The sequence below is a fragment of the Balaenoptera physalus genome (assembly GCF_965194825.1).
Source record: "Balaenoptera physalus genome assembly, chromosome: 14".
Taxonomy (NCBI): Eukaryota; Metazoa; Chordata; class Mammalia; order Artiodactyla; family Balaenopteridae; genus Balaenoptera; species Balaenoptera physalus.
Genome location: NC_138893.1, coordinates 37,951,912 through 37,971,640, shown reverse-complemented (window position 1 = coordinate 37,971,640; position 19,729 = coordinate 37,951,912). Strand labels below are relative to the sequence as shown.

At 34.7% G+C, this 19,729-nt stretch overlaps 1 protein-coding gene and 1 long non-coding RNA gene across 12 annotated transcripts in view; one reads left to right on the top strand and one right to left on the bottom strand.

Moving 5' to 3' along the window:
- The window catches only part of ATRNL1 (attractin like 1), a 715,591-nt gene that overhangs the window by 1,852 nt on the left and 694,010 nt on the right, over positions 1–19,729 (top strand). The window lies entirely within an intron of this gene.
- Positions 1–19,729, bottom strand: part of LOC309642220 — a 392,437-nt gene that overhangs the window by 268,464 nt on the left and 104,244 nt on the right. The window lies entirely within an intron of this gene.

The window sequence follows — 19,729 nt, the reverse complement described above, 5'->3', positions numbered from 1 at the left end:
AGATAGTTGAGGCCAAAGGGTGTCCATCTGACAACTTGCACATAAGAGTCACTAAGTACGTCAACTTCTTGGTCTTCTAGATACTTCACATGAAGTTTGCTGGCTGGGTTAGTAGCTCTGAAATTGCACTATGTAGATTACTTGTTGTCAGGGTGATAGCAAAATCTAAGTGAACTGTCTCTTGGGCTCTAAGGCAAAGGTAGGAATATGGTTCACCTGCTAATAATGTATGACAGGAAAATTTCCTGGGAGTTTTAAACAGCATATTTTCCTTTTTTTGAAAAAAAACTTGCCAGTTAAGACAGTGCCCCTGAAAACTCATTGTAAAAATGTATTTTTAAAAACGGGACTTTTTAATTTAAGTAGATCTTACTATTTAAATTAATTGACAGGAAGTTTTTGGAAGTGAAGTCTCAGAATGAAGTTTTATGAAAGTCATTTGTAGCAATAGGTTAAAATGTTTCCTAGCTTAATAATTTCACAAATTAGCATAGTACTGTAGTTTTATATTTAAACAAAATTTGGTGGAGGTACTAATTAAAAGTTTAAACAAGTGTTTCAAGGTCTGCAAAGATATCTTATCGAATTGTGCTTGTTAGCAGTCTTTATAACTTAAATGTTCTTAAACTTTTGCTTTGATCATAACAGCCAGCCTCTTTACCTAGCAAGAGAGGATTTTGAACATATGAACTGGTAGTCAACAATGAAAAAAGCCACATCCATTTTTTAATATCCTTTGGTACATAAATAGGAAGATTGCCTGATTCATGTGTAAGTTAGGGACATTGGCCTTTGGGTGGGTGGAATTGCTCCATTTCTCTAAAGAGGACAGAAATTGCTGCAGTTCTAAGAAGCTTCTGTCTACATTTTATAGTAGTGGAATTGCTAATCAGCTAGATCAGCAGCCTGTAACCTCACTAGCAGGGGTTGTCTCAGTTAGTAGGAAAGATCACAGATCAAGTTAAAACCAGCTTAAATAATATAGAGAGATGGTTGGTGTTCGTGAAAGATACATTAGTGAGTAAAAGAGGACTAGTTGTTGTTGTTTTTTTATATAGATATAGGTAAATAACAATAAGCCCTGGACTAATCATTGAATATTCATTTCCTTGGAAGCTGTTTCCTATGATTCATTGTATGCTATTAGTAAGTACTTTTTCATTTCTCTGTGGAATACAAGCTATTAGTTAGAGTAAATATAACTGGTACAACTCTGTGTTTTGTTATGTATTCTCTTAGCATAAAGAAAAAAGTGGTATTTAATGTTAAAGGGAAGAATCAATTTAGAAGAAAAGATTTCTTTCTGGTAAAGTACATGCTAAGCTAAGAAAGGTTTATTTGAGGATGGTGGCTTGTTTTATCCAGCATTTGAAATAATAGCACAGTGGGAAAGACTTTAACTGGAAATTCTCACTTCATTAATTATCTTGAAAATCTTTTACTTAACTGAAGGATAGCCACCTAACAAACAGACATCAAAAATGATCAATCTTGGTAAGCAGGTGTCAAAATTAATTGGCTGGTTCCATGGTAACATAGCTTTTTTCCTACTCTAGGGATTTCACTAGGGAATGAGCATCCTTTAAATGCTTCTTTAGAACGGAAGATTGATGGTTGGGGGGAGAAATGCAGAAGCAAATATGGTATCACAAGTGGTACTTCAGTTCTCTTAGGATTGATTTCAGTCTTCTGTTTCCATTTGAAAAGAATATAACTCTCAGAATTACAAGCCCTTCCTCTCATAGGTAAAACAGAATGAACACTGATCTTCAGCTAAAGCTGGACTAAAAGACTTAGGACTGAGAATCAGAGAGGACAGTGCCAATTTGAAATATAATAATCAAGGATATATATGCAAATGTGAATTACATTTACTTGGGTAGCTTAGTATAACATTGGAGTAGAAAATGTTTTGCTATGAACTATTTGAATGAATAACATTCTCTATTAGAAGCCAGTTCTTTAGAATTATTTTTGTAGAGTAGTTGAGATTTATGTTTTTATAAATTAATAATTTGAGTTCAAACTTGGACATTTTCTTGCTTATGTGACTTAGGAACCTAAGACTTCTAATTTCTCTTAGGTAAACAAAATAACTGATATTAACATTCTGAGATTGGAAAATAACTCATTATATTGTGAATATTTTATAAATGTATATTTATTATTAAAACATATTTATTGAATATTTCTCTAAAATCATCTATTAAATCTTATTGTGTGTTTAATGTATATAGATATTTTTTAAACCTCTTAAGTCAGTCGAGTATGGATAATGAATTTCACACATTTATAATGGAAGTAGTCTATTTCTATTTTGACAGCAAAATGAAGATATAATATCAGGAGTGAGGTTGCTATTGTAAACAGAAAGTGGCAGGGTTAAATGTGTCAATATTTTCCCTAAGTTATTATTAAAAAAAAAACAAACCTCAACATATGTGTGTATACACACACACACACACACACACACACACACACGTACATATTTGGAATCCTTTTTAATAATAATAGGGAAGCTATCAGTAACTATAAAGTTAAATTGAATATTCCCTATCCCCAGCTCTTCTTTATTTCAAACTAAGATTATAATATGCAATTTATATCCATGGGTTCTTTTTACATTATTAAACCATAAAATCACACAATAGATTTTAAAATAATTTAAATTGAGTGTTTCTAAGATCCTAAATTGATAAATTGCTTGTACTAGCATGGTTTTCAAGACCATGTGTCTACATAATTTGGTTCCTTTAGCAGATCAGACTCACCCTTCCTGTTTTCCTGCTTGGGTCTTTTAAAGTTCCTTGAAAGTGTCACATTCCTTTTGGACTCAGGGCATTTCACACATATGCATACATGTCTCTGAACCGTCTTTCCTATGTGGTCTTTGCTTGACTGATTACTAAGCATCCTTTGAATTTTAGCTTATACTAGTGTCTAAAGGAAGCTTTTCTGACTCCTCAGACTATGTGACCCCTCGTTATGTACTCTTATAGCACTATTTTTACTTTTTAGCACTTTCAAAATTATTTAATTACAATTGTAATTTTTTCTTAAAAAATTATTTTTAAGAGCTTTATTGGGGTATAATTGACATGCAATAAACTGTACAATTTTAAAAGTTTGGACATATGTATGTACCTGTTAAACTATCACCACAATCAAGATCATAAAAATATCAATCACACTCAAAAGTTCCATGTGCCCCTTTGTATTCCCTCCCTCTCCTTTCCTCTGCCTCTCCCTGTCCCCAGGCAACTAACTGAGCCGCTTTTCTTCACTATAGATTTCTAACAAAATGACAAAACTCTTTTTCAAAGTAGTTGTATCTTTTACATTCCCACCAGCAGGGTGTGACTGTTCTAGTTAATTTACACCCTCACCAACCCTTGGTATGGTCAGTCTTAAATTTTAGCGGTTCTAATAGGTGTGTAGTGGTATCTCATTGTGGTTTTATTTTGCATTTCCCTAATGACTAATGAGAGCATCTTATCATGTGCTTACTTGCCATCTGTAGATCTTCTTTGGTGAGGTATCTGTTCATATCTTTTGCACATTTTTAAAATTGTTTTTTCTTATTATTGATTTTTATGAGTTCTTTATATATTCTAGATACTAGTTCCTTATCAGATATATCATTGGCAAATATTTTCTCCCATGTTGGGGCTTGTCTTTTCATTCTCTTAACAGTGCTTTCAAAGAACAGAAGTTTTAAATTTCAATTCCAGTTTATCATTTTTTTCCTTTTATGGATTGTGCTTTTGGCACAATATCTAAGAAGCCTTTGCCTAAACCAAAGATTTTCTTTGATTATTTATTTTTCCTAGAAGTTTTGTGGTTTTAGATTTTACAATTAGGTTTATAGTCCATTTTGAGTTAATTCCACATCTAGTGAGAGGTATGGATCTCAATTTTTTTTTTTTTCATATAGATATCCAATTATTCTAGGACCATTTGTTGAAAAAAACTATCCTTTCTCTACTAAAGTGGCTTGGCAACTTTGTTGAAACCAGTTGATCGTATATTTGTGTGTCTGTTTCTGGACTCTGTTCCACTGATCTATTTGTATGTCAAGATTATTATAGCTTTATAAGTCTTGAATTCAGGGAGTTTAAGTCCTTCAATTTTGTTCTTTTTCAGTTATTTTGGCTATTCTATGTCCTTGGCATTTCCACATGAATTTCAGAATCAGCTTGTCAGTTTCTACAAAAAGCCTGCTGGGGTTTTATTTGGGATTGTATTGAATCTATACATCAGTCTTGGGGACAGTTGACACCTTATCGATATTGAGTTTTCTCACCCGTGAACATGGTATATCTCTCCATTTATTTAGGTCTTCTTTAATCTCTCAAAAATATTTAAAAGTTTTCAGTGAACAGGTCTTACAACTCTTCTGTCAGATTTTCCCCTAAGTATTTAATATATTTTGCTGCTGTTGTAAATTATATATATGTGTGTGTGTGTGTTTATAAAATATGGAAATACAACTGATTTTTGTATTTGGTCTTGTATCCTTCAATTTTGCTGACCTCACTTATTAGCTGTAGTAGTAGTAGTTTTTGTAGATTCCTTATGACTTTCTACATAGATGATTATGTTGTCCTCAAGTAAAAATACTATAAGCCTTTTCTCTGCAATCTGGATGCCTTTCATTTCTTTTTTCTTGCCTTATTTCACTGGCTAGAACCTCCATTACAGTGATGTATACAGTTGATAAGAGTGGTTGGCTGTGTCTTGTTTTTGATTTAAAGGAAAAATATTCAATCTTTAACCATTAAGTATGATGTTATGTGTAAGATTTCTAAAACCTTTCTGATTTTCTGTTTCTGTCAGTTATTGAGAGGGGGTATTGAAATCTTCAATTATAATTTTGTAATTATCTGTTTCTCTGCAGTCGCATCTGTTTTTGCTTCATGTATTTTGAAGCTCTGTTATTAGGTGCATGAAATTTTGTATTATATCCTATTGGTAAATTGATCCTTTTTTCATTATGGAATGACTAGTTCTTGAAAAGACTATCCTTTTTTCATTGACATTTTTGCCCCTTTGTTGAAAATCAGGTGGACGTCTCTCTCTCTATATCTATTTCTTGATTCTGTTCTGTTCTATTGATTCATGTGTCTGTCCTTTGGGAAATGCCTTTCTTTTGACTACTGGATCTTTATAGTAAGTCTTTTTCTTTTTTAAATTTATTTTTGGCCGTGTTGGGTCTTTGTTACTGCGTGAGGGCTTTCTCTAGTTGTGTCGAGTGGTTGCCTCTTCGTTGCGGTGTGCGGGCTTCTCACTGTGGTGGCTTCTCTTGTTGTGGAGCATGGACTCTAGGTGTGCAGGCTTCAGTAGTTGCGGCACATGAGCTCAGTAGTTGTGGCTCGCGGGCTCTAGAGTGCAGGCTCAGTAGTTGTGGCCCAGGGGCTTAGTTGCTTCGTGGCATGTGGGATCTTCCCGGACCAGGGCTTGAACCCGTGTCCCCTGCATTGGCAGGCAGATTCTTAACCACTGTACCACCAGGAAAGTCCCTTTATAGTAAGACTTAAAATTAGATAGTGAGATTCCTCCAACTCTGCTTCTATTTTTGAAAATTCATTTGGTTTTCTAGTTCATTTGCTTTTCCACATAAATTTTAGAATCAGTTTGTCAATTTCTTAAAAAAAAAAAGCTGGGATTTTGATTGAGATTGTGTTGATTCAAGAGATCATTTTGGGAAGAATTGACATCTAGACAATATTGAATTTTCTAGTCCATCAACATGATATATTTCTTCATTTATTTGGGTTTTCATTGATTTCTTTTTTCAGGTACAGATACTGCATATATTTTGTTAGATTTATACCTAAATAGTTTATATTCTTTGATGCTATTGTAATTGATAGTTTCTTTTAGTTTCTAATTGTTCTTTTTCATTATGTGGAAATGCAATTGATTTTTGTATATTGACCTTTTATCCTGCAATGTTGCTAAACTCAGTTTCAGTAGCTTTTTTTTTGTAGATTCTTTGGGGCTTTCTGTACAGACGATCATAGCATCTGTTTTACTTCTTCCTTTCCCATTATATGCCCTTATTTTTCTTCTGGTTCTGTTGTACTCGCTAGGACCTTCAACCTGATGTTGAATATGAGTACAAGAGTGGATATCCTTGCCTTTTTTCCAATCTTAGGTGGAAAACATTCAGTCTTTAAACATGAAGTATCATGTTAGTTGCAGGCTTTTTAAAAATAAATGCCCTTTGTTAGGTTCAAGAAGTTCCCTACTATTCCTAATTTTGAGAGTTGAGATAACGGAAAAATGTATATTGGTCTCTGCCCCTGGTTCCTGGCATAGAGTTCCTAAAACCGTTCTAATTTCCTAAGTGATAAGAGCACTAGAAGCATCTCTTGTTCTAATGTTCGCCTTTTACCTTTGTTCCTAACACAGGGCTGCTGAAACCCTTGTAATTAACCCGGTGATAGTAGTAGCTCCTGGATGGCTTCTGGATGAGGGTTAGTTACCAGAAAGGCCAAGTCATGGTTTGAAGCTTGGAATCTTCAGCCCTGGGCCCCGTTCTGTTGAGAAGGGAGAATGGCTGAAAGTAGAGATACGATCAATCATGCGTACATGATAAAGCCTCCATAAAATCCCCAAAGTTTGGGGTTCAGAGAGCTTCTAGTGAACACATGAAGGTGCTGGGAGAGTGATGCACCTTAACAGGGCAGGGAAACACTGAACCGCTTTGCCCATGTATTACCCTATGTAGCTCTTCTATCTGGTTGTTCCTGAATTATATCCTATTATAATAAACTAGTGATGTAGTAAATAAAATGTTTGTCTGAGTTCTGTGAGCCTCTCTAGCAAATTAATTAAACCCAAGGAAGGGGTCTTTGGATCCCCCAGTCTATGGCCAGTTGGTCAGAAGCATAGGTGGTATATGGGCTTGCAAATGGTTTCTGAAGTGGGGCAGGGTTCGGTGGGGGGGCGGTCTTGTGGAACTGAAACCTTAACCTGTGGAATCTGATGCTGTTTCCTGTTAGATAGTGTCAGAATTGAGTTGAATTCTTGGACACTCTGCTGTTGCCTGTGAATTCCTTGGTGGTGGGGAAAAACCTCCATACATTTGGTGACCGGAAGCGAAGGTTGTGTGAACAGTAAAGGAGACTTATGGGGAAGACGCACACAGTAGAGAAGAACTGGATTTTTTCCTACACAGGAGGAAAAATGCTGAGAGTTTTTCCATTTACAGTCATGTATGGATGTTGAATTTTGTCACGTTTCTTCTATATCTATTGAGACAGTCGTTTGGTTTTTCTTCTTTTGTTTGTTAATATTGGTGAATTAAATTGATTGATTTTCAAATGTTTAATCAGCCTTACATTCCTGGGGTAAGCTCCACTTGGTCCCAATTTATTATACTTTTTATATATTGCTGGATTTAATTTGCTAATATTTCGTTGAGGATTTTTGCTTCTGTGTTCATGAGAGATATTGTTCTGTAATTTTCTTTTCTTGAAATGTCTTTGGTTTCCTTATCATGGTGTAATGCTAACCTTATAAAATGAGTTAGGAAATGCTCCCTCTTATGTTTTCTGGAAGGATTTATGTAGACTTGGTATTACTTTTTTCTTAAATGTTTGGTAAATTCATCAGTGATGCCATTTGGGTCTGGAATTTCTTTGTGGAAGGCTTGCAGCTGTGAACTCAATTTTTTAAATAGATGCAGGGATATTCATTTTATCTATTTCTTGAGTGAGTTTTGGCAGATTGTATCTTACAGAGAATGGATCCATTTCATCTAAGTTTTCAAATTTATGGGCATAAAGTTGTTCATAATATTTCCTTATCATCCATTTAAAGTCTGTGGGGTCTTTAGTGATATTTCTTCGTCCATTTCTGATATTGGTAGTTTATGTTTTCTTTCTTTTTTCTTGCTTAGTCTGGCTAGACATTAATGTTATCAATCTTTTCAAAGAATATGTGTTTGGTTTCATTAATTCCTGCTATTTTTTCTTTTGTTGTTTTTTCAGTTGTATTGATTGCTGCTTCCTTTTTTTATTTTATTTTATTTTATTTTTGCCACGTCACGCAGCTTGCAGGATCTTAGTTCCTGAGCAGGGATTGAACCCAGGCCCGTGGCAGTGAAAGCCCCGAGTCTTTACCACTGGATCGCCAGGGAATCCCTGCTTCCTTTGGTTTTAACTTGCTTTTTTTATTCTAGTTTCTTAAGATGAAAAGCTTAGATCATTAATTTGAGATGTTTCTTCCTTTTGATAAAAGCATTTGAATGCTATACATGTTCTTCTAAGCACTGCATTAGCTGAATCTCACATATTATGGTATGTAGTACTTTGATTTTCATGCAGTGTAATTGAACTAAATTATGATTTACCTTGAGACATTCTCTTTGGCTTATGTAGAACTGTTTTGTTTAATTTCCAAATATTTGGGAATTTACCAGAGCTTTTTCTTTTATTTATTTCTAGTTAAATTCCATTATGTTCAAAGAACATACCTTTTATGATTCTAGTTTTTATAAATTTGTTAAGACTTGTTTTTTGGACAAAATATGGTCTATCGTGGTGAATGTTACATGTGCAGTTCAAAGAATATACATTCTGCTGTTGAATGGAGTGTTACAGAAATGTCAAGAAGGTCAATTGGTTGTTTATATTGTTTAGATCTTCTGTATCCCTAATGATATTCTATCTACTTGTTCTGTTGATTACTGAAAGAGGAGTGTCGAAGTCTTCCACTGTATTTATGAATTTATCTGTTTGTTTCCTTTCATTTCTGTCAGTTTTGCTTCTTGTATTTTGAAGCTTTTTTTGAGATGCATATACAGTTAGAATTGTTATGTCTTTTTGGTGAATGGACCCATTCATCATAATATAATTTCCCATCTCTTTTTCTTTGGTAATTCTTTTTACTTTGAAATCTACTTTGATATTAATAGCCACACTAGCTTTCTTCTGCTTATTGTTTGCATGATGTATCCTTTTTGACTTGGAAAGAATGATGTGTGTGTGTGTATGTATGTATGTGTATATAAATATATATATATAAAATCCAGTCTAATAATCTCTGTCTTTATATTGGTTTGTTGAGACTCTTTACATTTAATGTATTTGGATATTTTTTAGCATTCCATTTTAATTTTCTGTTGGCCCTTTTGGTATATGTCTTTGTATTATTTTTTAGTGGTAATGCTAGTGTGCTGGTGATTACACTATGCATAGCTAACTTTTTATAGTCTATTTCGAGTTAGTAATGTATTACTTCAGGAAAATTAAGAAATTTTGGAACCATATAGGTCCATTTAGCCTCACCTGCTGACCTTTGCTATAATTGTCATATAATCACATCTACATGTATGGCAAATCTCATCTGATAAAGTTATAAATTTTGCTTTCAACAATCATACATACTTTAAAGAACCTAAGAGGAGGAAAATAGTTTTTTATATTTTCTCAGATATCTGCTCTTCCTTTTGTTCTTTGTTTATTTCTCAAGTTATAAATTAACTCTTAGTGTCATTTCCCTTTTGTCTGCATCACTTTCTTTTGGATTTCTTTTTGAGCACAACTGCTGCTGATGGACTTTCTTAGTTTTCCTTGTTTTGAGAATATTTTGCCTTTTTTACTGAAAGATATTTTCCCAAGTACAGAATTCTGGGTTGACAGTTTCTTTCTTTCAGCATTTTGAAGATGTTGCTTGACTCTCTTCTGGCCTGCATAGTTTCTGAAATTTGCAGGGAAATCTGCAGTCATTCTAATTATTTTTCCCCTGTATGTATAATTACATTTTTTTTCTAGCTACTTTCAAGCTTTTTATACAACTTTTGTTTTTAGCAGTTCAGATTCTGATGTATCTGTGTGTAGCTTTCTTTGAATTTACCCTGGTTAGGGTTTGCTGAGCATCTTGAATTTATATTTATGTCTTTCACAAATATAGGATTTTTCTAAAAAACGTTATTTCTTCAAATATATTTTTCTGCACCAGTCTTTTTCCCTTCTCTTTCTGGGACTTCAGTGATACTAATGTTAGGCTTAAACAAAATTCTTGAGGCTCTGTTGTCTCTTTTTTTTTTTAACTCTTTTTTTTCTTTCTTTAGATTGTACAATTTCTGTTGAACTATCATCAACTTCACTGACTGTTGCCTCTGCAATCTCCACTATGGTTTCGAACCCATCCAGTCATTTTCAAATTTAAGATATGGTTTTCAGTCCCCACATTTCTGTTGTGTTCTTTTTTATGATTTCTATTTCCCTGTTGAAAACTTCTCTCATTTAAGTGTCTTTACCTTTACCCCATGGAGTACAGTTTTAATACCTAACATCTTTGTCTGATGATTCCAATTTCTGGATTTTCTCAGGATTGACATCTATTGATTATCTTTTCCATTGAGAATCTGGTACATATTCCTGGTTCTTTGTATGTTGAGTGATTTTGGATTTATTCTGGATGTTCTGAATGTTATGTAGGTTCTTGGTCCTGTTATTCCCTGGAGAATGCTGATTTATTTATTTACTTATTTACTTATTTATTTTTATTTAGTAGGCAACTAACCGGTTAGGTACAAGTAGCAAATTCTCTATCTTGTTTTCTGAGGGCAGTGGTTCTAATCTTCGTTCCATTTTCAAAGCCTTTGGATCTAAATGCACACATGCCACTCAGGGATTAGTCTGAGACTTTGTGATGTTTTAAATTTTAATTCACTTCTCAGAGCCTGTGATAAGCTGCTTTTTGGTCTGTCCCACACATGAGTAGCTCAGACTGAGCTTGAGTCTTATGTGGGTTCATATACAGAATTAGGGTATCTCTATCTTCAGCTCCCTCTTCCTTAGGATTCCCCCCACACTCTTTGGCTTGAAGGAGCACTTTTCCCCAGTTATTCTTGCTTTTGAAGAGACAGAATTTCTCTTAGGATTTGATCTGCATATGCATGTGCTGCTGCCATTCTCTCAAGGTTTGCCATCCTTGCCATCTTTCTGGCCATCGTTTTTGTAAAGTCCTGAAGTTTTCTTTCTTGGGTTGTTGCAGTAGCCCTTTAATTGATCTCTCTGTTTCTGTTTTTTTCTCTTGCTAATCTGTCCTTTATTGCTGCCAGAGTTTGCTTGATAGAACACAAATTTGATCATATCTTCCTTTGCCTAAGAACTGGAGTATTTAAGGTAGTGAGTGGTGGCAAGGTTTCTGATGAGGGATCTGTTGTCATTCAAATTGTTGTTCTCCTCTAGGTAGTGTGTCATCTTCCTCTGTCTTTCTTTCTTTCTTTCTTTTTTCTCTTAGGTTTTCAGAAATTTGGTTATGATGTGTGTGGGTGTGGAATTCTTTGTTTACCTTGTTTATTATTTGCTCAGCTTCTTGTTCTGTAAGTTTATATCTTTTTCAAAATTTGCAAAAATTTCTGTTATCATTTCTTCAGATATTTTTTTCAGCTCCACACTTTTTCCTCTCCTTCTGTGACTCCAGTGAGACAAATGTTAGATCTTTTGTTACTAACTTTTGAGTCACTAAAGCTCTGTTCATCTCCTTCAGTCTGTTTTCTCTCTCTTCAGACTGGATGATTTTTATTTACGTATCTCTATATTCACTGATTCTTTCCTCTATCTTCTCTATTCTGCTCTTGGACACCTCTTGTGAGTTTTTATAAAAAGTTTCATTTATTATATTTTTCCATTTTGTTCTTCTTTATGTCTTCTGTTTCTTTGCTGAAACTTATATTTTTGTATTTGTTCCAAAAGTGTCTGCAGCTGCTTGTTGGGCCATTTTTCTGAGAGCTGCTCTAAGATTCTTGACAGATAATTCCAGGATCTTTGTCATGTCAGTGCTGGTACCTGCTGATTATCTCTTCTCAAATGAGTTGAGATTTTGTATGGCAAGTAATTTTGGATTGTATCCTGGATATTTTGAGTATTATGTGTGAGACTCTTGTTCCTATTTAAACATTCTGTTCTAGGAGGCAGTCAACTCGTTTTGGCATGTATGACCTAGCTCACTTTTTAAAAGCACAGCTTTATTGAGTTATAATTTATATACCATAATATTCATACATGTCATAATACCATTTTAAAGTGTATGATTCAGTGGTCTTTAGTATATTCAGAGAGTGGTGCAACCATCACCACTCTCTAGTTTTAGAACTTTTTCATCACCCCATAAGGCAAACCCACACCCATTTGCAGTCACTTTCCATTTTCCCTACCCACCAATTCCACTAATCTAGGCAGCTGCTAATCTACTTTCTCTACGAGCTTGTTTATTATGGACATTTCATAGAAATGGAATCATATAATTATATGGTCTTTGTCACTGACTTCTTTCACTTAGCATGTTGTCAAGTTTCATTGTACTGGTATTCTACATTTGTTTTTCTCTTTATCAGCTGATGGACATTTGGGTTGTTTCTTCTACCTTTTGACTACTGTGAATAATGCTGCTATGAATTTTTTATGTACAGGTTTTGGCATGGACATATGCTTTAATTTCTCTTGGGGATATCCTAGGAGTGTGCTGGCTGTCTTTTGTGCTGAGATTCGACTGCCCACTTAGTTACAATTCAGTCGGTTTTGGCTGTGCTATTCTGCTCTGCCTCGCTTGTCTGCTACCCAGAGACCATTCTGAAACGCAGGTGGTATTCCATACCATAGTTCAGTACTAGAAGTTTCTGCTGTGTTGATTCTGATCAGTTTCACATATTGCACCCGAGGGCATGCCCAGGACTTCATACACAGATTTAAAGAATCCCCTTTTTCACCTTTTCACCTTCCTCATCTTTGTAATTTCTTTCCATTCTCTCATTAGGAGGATAAGGGGAGCTGACTCTATTGTCATTTGCCTGGTTCAGGGCAGAGATGGTCCACCCCCCAGTCTCTGCAGCTGCTGCACCCCTAGTGGTGAGGGGCAAGGGTGCTGCCTTTTTGCTGGCATTTGCTTAGTACAGGGTAGGGATGGTTGAAGTGACTCCACCCACACATTCTCCCCCAGTGGGGAGGGAGAGATCCTTTTTTTTTTTGTAGGTAAAATGTAAGCATTTAAAAAATAAAAGCACTGTGTAAATTAGGAATTTTCAAGTTGATTCTCTGTCTCATAAAAAAAATAGAAGATTTAAGATCATTTTTCACGTTTTGATGTATTAAGTTTTATGCCAGGCTTCATTTGTACTTTTATGACAGTATAATTATGCTAATAATGATTTTTTTCCAGAAAGTAGAATTTATTATTCTAACTATTTCATGTAAGACTAGTATTAATAGCATTAAAACTAACATTTCACATGTTAAATTATGAGTTTAGAGGAGAAATGATATTATGTGGTGGAAAAAGCTTTTACCTGTATTGCCTTTTTTATTGCTGATGAAAATCCTGTGAGGTAGATGTTGTTTTTCTCATTTTACAGTGGGAATAGAGAGTGAAAGACCTGAAGCAATTATTTATGCAAAGTCTGATAGCTACTAAGTGATAGCTGAGTTGCCAAACATGTCTTTCTGGCTCTTTTTCCATAGCAAGCCATCTTCTACTCTTCAATAAGAAGTTTCTCCTCAGTTATAAATTCATAATCTTCTGGATTTCCAGATAGCATAGGGGTGCTTAGGATCATGAGTTTTGATACCAAACTGACATGAGATTGAGATCTATTTCTGCCAATGTGCCATTAATGTTGCATGGATTTAGTTTGCTGCTTTACTGAACACTTGATAAGTTTTTTGGCATTACGGTTTTAAAACAATCCTGTGAAATAAGCATTATTGTTATAACTATTTTGCACACAAGGAAACTTGAGGCTTAGGGAGTTTGAGTAACATACCCATTAGGTGACCAGGCTGAGATTCTTGTAGCTCTTCTAAAGTTTTGCCTGTTTCTTCTAGTTTCTCAGTCATGTCTTTTTTATTCTTCAGTGAAAAGAGAGTATTGTTCTACAGAGTTCTTACGTGTCCTTTATGAAGTTAGTATGAATGAGTGCATTTTACAGTACACAGAGATACCATAAGAAAAGTCTAAGCTCATTAAATAATTCTCTATGATATAGCAATATTTTATTTATCTCCAAGCTTGTTGATTATTTAAATGTATATTATAACAGGAACTTTTATTAATGTCACGTTCCTGGATAGGCTGTGAGTGGTTGGTGAATCCTCAGATTTGTATATAAAATATTATTTATACGAATTTTTCTAGGCAGGAGGTAATAGCTTTTACAAGATTCTCAAAAGTGATCTCAGATCTCAAAATGGTAAGAATCACTGTACTGTAGAAAAGGAACCCAAATAATGGTCACTGTGTATGTAGAATTAAAAACCATTTTTTTAACACATGGAATGATTTCAAAAGTAGTTTTTTAATTTATTTTTTCAAAAAGGCTTAGGAAGATTATACAACAAGGATAAAAAAATTTTCCTATTAATTGAAATATTACAGTATTCAAATAATCTGAATATCTGTATTACATGGAGGCACATATAGATACAATGAATATCTATATATATTTATATGTATACATATATGTGTGTGTATATATCTACACACACGCACCTGACATATTTCTATAGATATCTATCTGCATGATGGGGAGTGCTCCATCATCCCCTCTATATGACATGTATCATGACTTTATATGCTCTACATTTATTTGCTATTTGTATATTGTCTTCCCTCTTTCTAGCACTAAGTTGTCCAGTGTGTCAGTCACTATCCACATGTGGCTGTTAAAATTTATTAAAATTAAATTTTAAAAGTTCAGTTCATTTTTTTGCACTGACCACATTTCAAGTGCTCAATAGCCACGTGTGCTTAGAGGCTACCGTACTGGACATGTATAGAACATTTCTATCATTGCAGGAAGTTCTGTTGGACAGCATTGTTCTGGAATGTAAGGTCCAGAAGGACAGAGACTTTTTTTACTTAGTTTTTCTTGTTTTTTATTTTAATAGCTTTATTGAGATGTAATTTACATAACATAAATCTCACCAGTTTAAAGTATACAATTTAATCGTTTTTAAGATACACTTAGAGAGTTGTGCAACTATAACCATAATTTTAGAACATTTTATCATTCCGTAAAGTAAACCTTGTATTCAAGAGCATTCACTCTCCATTCTCTCCCTGCTCCCCAGGTTACTACTAATCTGCTTTCTAGAGACCTTCCATAATTCACAGTTTTATCTCCCGTGCCAAGAATATTGCTTGCCATTTATTTTATGATGGCCCTCATGACCTTTGCCCGCTGGTGTTCCTCTCATGATTTTATGTTGTATGGCAAAAGGGAGATTATCTCAGTGATTTTCTACCCCAAATCCTGGGAGGGTGAGGTATAATTAGCTCCTTCCTTTGATATTAGACTTGATAGCTAACTAAGCACGTACTGTTTGCTATCACTGAGGCCAGTCTGTAGACAGTTTAGTTAGTGTGCTGATGGCCAGTCCAACTGGTATAGCCAGCTTCGTTAGTGTACTTACATGGGGGAAAATATTAACTAATAAAGTCAGTACCTTTGTGGCCAGGATATGATTTGTACAAATTAGTGATCATTCAAAGTGGGATGATACCCAAGGTGACTTACTGGAGTGTGGGAAGAAAGCATTAGGACATCTACTGCTATTATTTTTAATTTTGATTTTTTAAATTTATACTTTATAGTGCACAATATTTTGAATAGTATATATTTATTAACATGTAAATATACATTTATTTGAGTTACATAATAAAAATTCTTACTGATAAGAGAGCATGATAATTAAGGTTTGGAGACTTCTGCTCTAGCAGACAAGGTCACCTAAACGTTTATTAGGGATCAGGTGGACAGAGAATGCAGACTTTTGGGAGTGAGGGATGCAGAATGCACTATAAAGAAAACAAGAAGAAATGCAAGCTCAACACAGTGTAATACAATAACGTATCATAGTGCAGAGAGGAAAAAAAAACCCATAATATAATCTAGAGGTTCTCTTCATATTGTTTAAAAAGAAATCAATAAATATTAAATAATATTTTAAATAAAAACACTATTTAAAAAAAGACTTGCATGTGAGGTTGGCTTCCAAAGGCAACTCTGTGTAAAGACTAGCCCTGAGTGGATCCGACTCTTCTTTGTAGAGTGGTTATGCTGGCAGTAAAACCAGATACTTTGATAAACAGGATTTATTGTTTCCTGTAATACTTTATAATGTTAAAACTATTGCATTTTTCTTATTTTTAAAATGTCTTAACCAAATTTTGTATTCATGGCCAGGATAGAGAATAACACTTTAATTGATTTAATTTTAGTTCTGTTTAATGTTTGTGCTGGTTTTCCTGCATTTAGTAGTGGCCACTCCTGTGTTATAAACAGCTCAGCATGCTTATTTGATTAAGGAGTCTAGATTGGGCAGTTTCAGCTAGATGAGACATTGGCAAGGCATATGGGCATGTGCAGGCATCTAGACAGGGATTGGCAAAACTTCTTCTGTAAAGGGCCAGATAGTAGATATTTTAGGCTTTGTACACCAGATGGTCTCTGTTGCCACTACTCAACTCTGTTCTTGTAGCATGTTAACAATCTTAGATATATGTAAACAAATGGGTGTAGCTGTGTTCCAATAAAACTTCATTTACACAAACTGGCAATAGGCCAGTAGTTTATGGAGCCCTGATCTAGATTAACCATGTCAATATGGTTCTCAATCCAAGAACATGATTGCTACAAATTAAAAATAAGTTAACTACTTGAAACTTAGACTGCATTGTAGAAACGGCATTAGAAATAGAAGAAGCCTGTTTTACCTTTTACGTAGCTGAATTATATGCTGCCTAATTCTTGAAAATCTCTACCCAGCTGGAATGTACAGGTGATGTTAAGAGTAAGAAGTGAAGAAATAGATTGGAAACTAGGTGTTTGTGGTCAGAGTGTAATCTTGGAGCATAAGACTTCTGAATTTTAGAAGAACAGTTCCAGGTGGTAAAGATGTCCAAAGTGTGTAATGGGAGTTCTTTGCTCAAGTGGCATGGAGGTGAACATTCTTCAAGCTGAAGAAGAGATCAGGAAACTACAAAGGGGGAATTGCTCCTTCCTTATTGTGGAAGTGGTAGGAATTTTCCCCCCTTACTCCTATCTCTTGATGGTGAGAAAGGATTTTCCATCCTTTTATTTTGGTTGGTGTCAGCCCCTCCATGTTTCTAGTAGAGTGAAAGTGGCAAAGAGGAAACCTCTTTGCAGTAAGTAGAGGCAAAGGTAGGCTCTTGGTAGGGGCTTTTGCTAGGAATGGGTGATGAAGGTACAGAAGGATTTCAGGGGCTGTGGTGAGTAGAGTTTTCTTTTAAGTCTGTGTAATTGTGCCTCTGAAGGTGAAGAGGATGGGACAAAGTGGGTGGTTTTCATGTACTCCTGTTGTGTAGCCTAGGTGGGGAAACATAACAGTTCTTTCACATCACTTCTTATAGGTGGGAGAGAAGGGTTATAGTTGTAGCTCCTAGAGTATATGTTTCTTTAGAGGAGGGGCGATATATTTTAAACTAAGGGTAAGGAATTTCCTAACATAGCACAGGACTGGGTCAGTTCGAGTAGGTGGGGTGGTAGAGAAATAGAGGGGTTTTGGGGAAAGAAATCCCCAGTAGTGTTAGATTTCCTCATACGCAGTTTGGGAGGTATATTCCTAACTAGGAAGATAGATTATATTGTAGGTGATAGTTGCAAAGCTGCCTGTTCTTAAATTTCTGGCCTTATTTTCTTATTAAAAGAGCTATATATTTCTTGACTATGTATTAAGGTACTTTTTGAATATGTTGAATATGTTATACTTCTCTTCTTCCATTAGAGAAGAAATTGAAATAGAAGTGGTTGTGTAAGGTCATGGAACAAATTAGGATTTTCTTTAAAATTAAGTCTCTGAGGCTCTAGACTGTTATCATACAGGCTTAATTTATGTCTGATAATTTGTATCATTTGATTCAGCCCTGATTTGGGGTTTTTATAATTTAAATTATAGCAATATTTTGACTTTAAGGGTTTGTTACAACTGTCAGTTAGAAACTAGGGAGAAGGATTGTTTAGTGGACCCTATTGATGGATCTAAGCCTTGTTTAGATCAAGAGGAACTTTTATACAGAATTTATATGAGGTTGTGATCATAACATTTCTAAATCTTAATTGATATTTTCTATTTGTTGAGACATCATTTTCCTGGTTTCCTGTAGCTATTGTCCATGATTTCCTTTAGAATTTTTGAGTATATTTAAAACAGTTGATTTAAAGTGTTTGTCCAACAAGCGCAATTTCTGTGTTTCCTGAAAGACAGTATCTGTTAATTTCTCCTGTGAATGGGCTATACTTTCTTGTTTCTTTGTATGCTTTGTAATTTTTTTGTTGGAAACTGAGCATTTGATTATTGTAATGTGATAACTCTAGAAATCGAGTTCTTCCCCCTCTTCAGGGTTTGTTTTTCTTACATGTGGTTGTAGTTGTATATTTGTTTAATGACTTTTCTAAACTTTTTTGTAATGACTGTATTCTTTGTTTTGTGTGGTTTCTAAAGTCTCTGTTCCTTTAGTTTATGGTAAGCTAGTGTTTTGACATAGATTTCCTCAAATGCCTGGAGTCAAGAAAAAATAAAGAGTTCTCCCAGTCTGTGCAGATTGACTCTGTTGGGACACTGCTTCAGTGCTTAGCCACATTGTTTATGACTCTGCCTTACCCTTCACTTCCTTCTTGCTCTGAGTCAGAAAATTAGCCAGAGGTGGAAGTGTAGAGTCTTCTCAGGTCTTTTCTGAGCTTGTAGTCTAAGAAAAGTCTCCCTGGGCATGCATGTGGCTTCTCAAATACCCATATCAAAATAATTGATTTTCAACTTTTTAATATATACATTTAGAGCTATAAATTTCTCTCTAAACAATGGTTGAGCTTCATCTCATAAATTTTGATATGGTGTGGTTTTAGTGTTAACAATTAAAAATATTTTCTAATTGTCCTTGAGACTTATTAGTCTATTGCTTAATTGTCAAACTTTTGGGGATTTTAAGTTTATTCATTTTTGAATGGTCCCTGTATATGGGGCTGCCACTAATTACATGGCTTTTAAATACATGGTTCCTGTAGCCAGTTGTCATTGATTGATTACATTGATTTAATTCAATTCTGGTGTTACTGCTTGTTGTGGCTTAAGAACAAGTACAGGCAGACCTCAGAGATATTGCTGTTTCAGTTCCAGACCACCACAATAAAGCCAATATTGCAATAAAGCATCACATGAATTTTTTGGTTTTCCCAATAATATAGTTGCACAAAAGAGTTATGCTTACATTATATTGTAGTCTATTAAGTGTGCAATATAGCATTATGTCTAAAAAAACAATGTACGTACCTTAATTAAAAAATACTCTATTGCTAAAAAATGCTAACTATCATCTGAGCCTTCAGCAAGTCTCAATCTTTTTGCTGGTGGAGGGTTTGAACTACTGTGAGAATTATCAAAATGTGACAAAGAGATACAAATTGAGCAAATGCTATTAGAAAAATGGCACTGATAGACTTGCTCCATGAAGGGTTGCCACAAACCTTCAATTTGTAAAAAATGCAATATCTGTGAAGCACAATAAAGTGGAGTACAAGAAAACAAGATATGCCTGTAGTCATTTAAAGAGGGTGAGAATTTATTTTTCTCACTGTCAGCCCTGGTTTCTAATAGACTTTTGCAGGCCCAAAGGGTTAAATAAATCTAGAGGTTGAAGGTTCTCAAGTACATCCACCAGGTGGCACCCTCCTAGGTATCTGGGCACTATCTTTAGCACT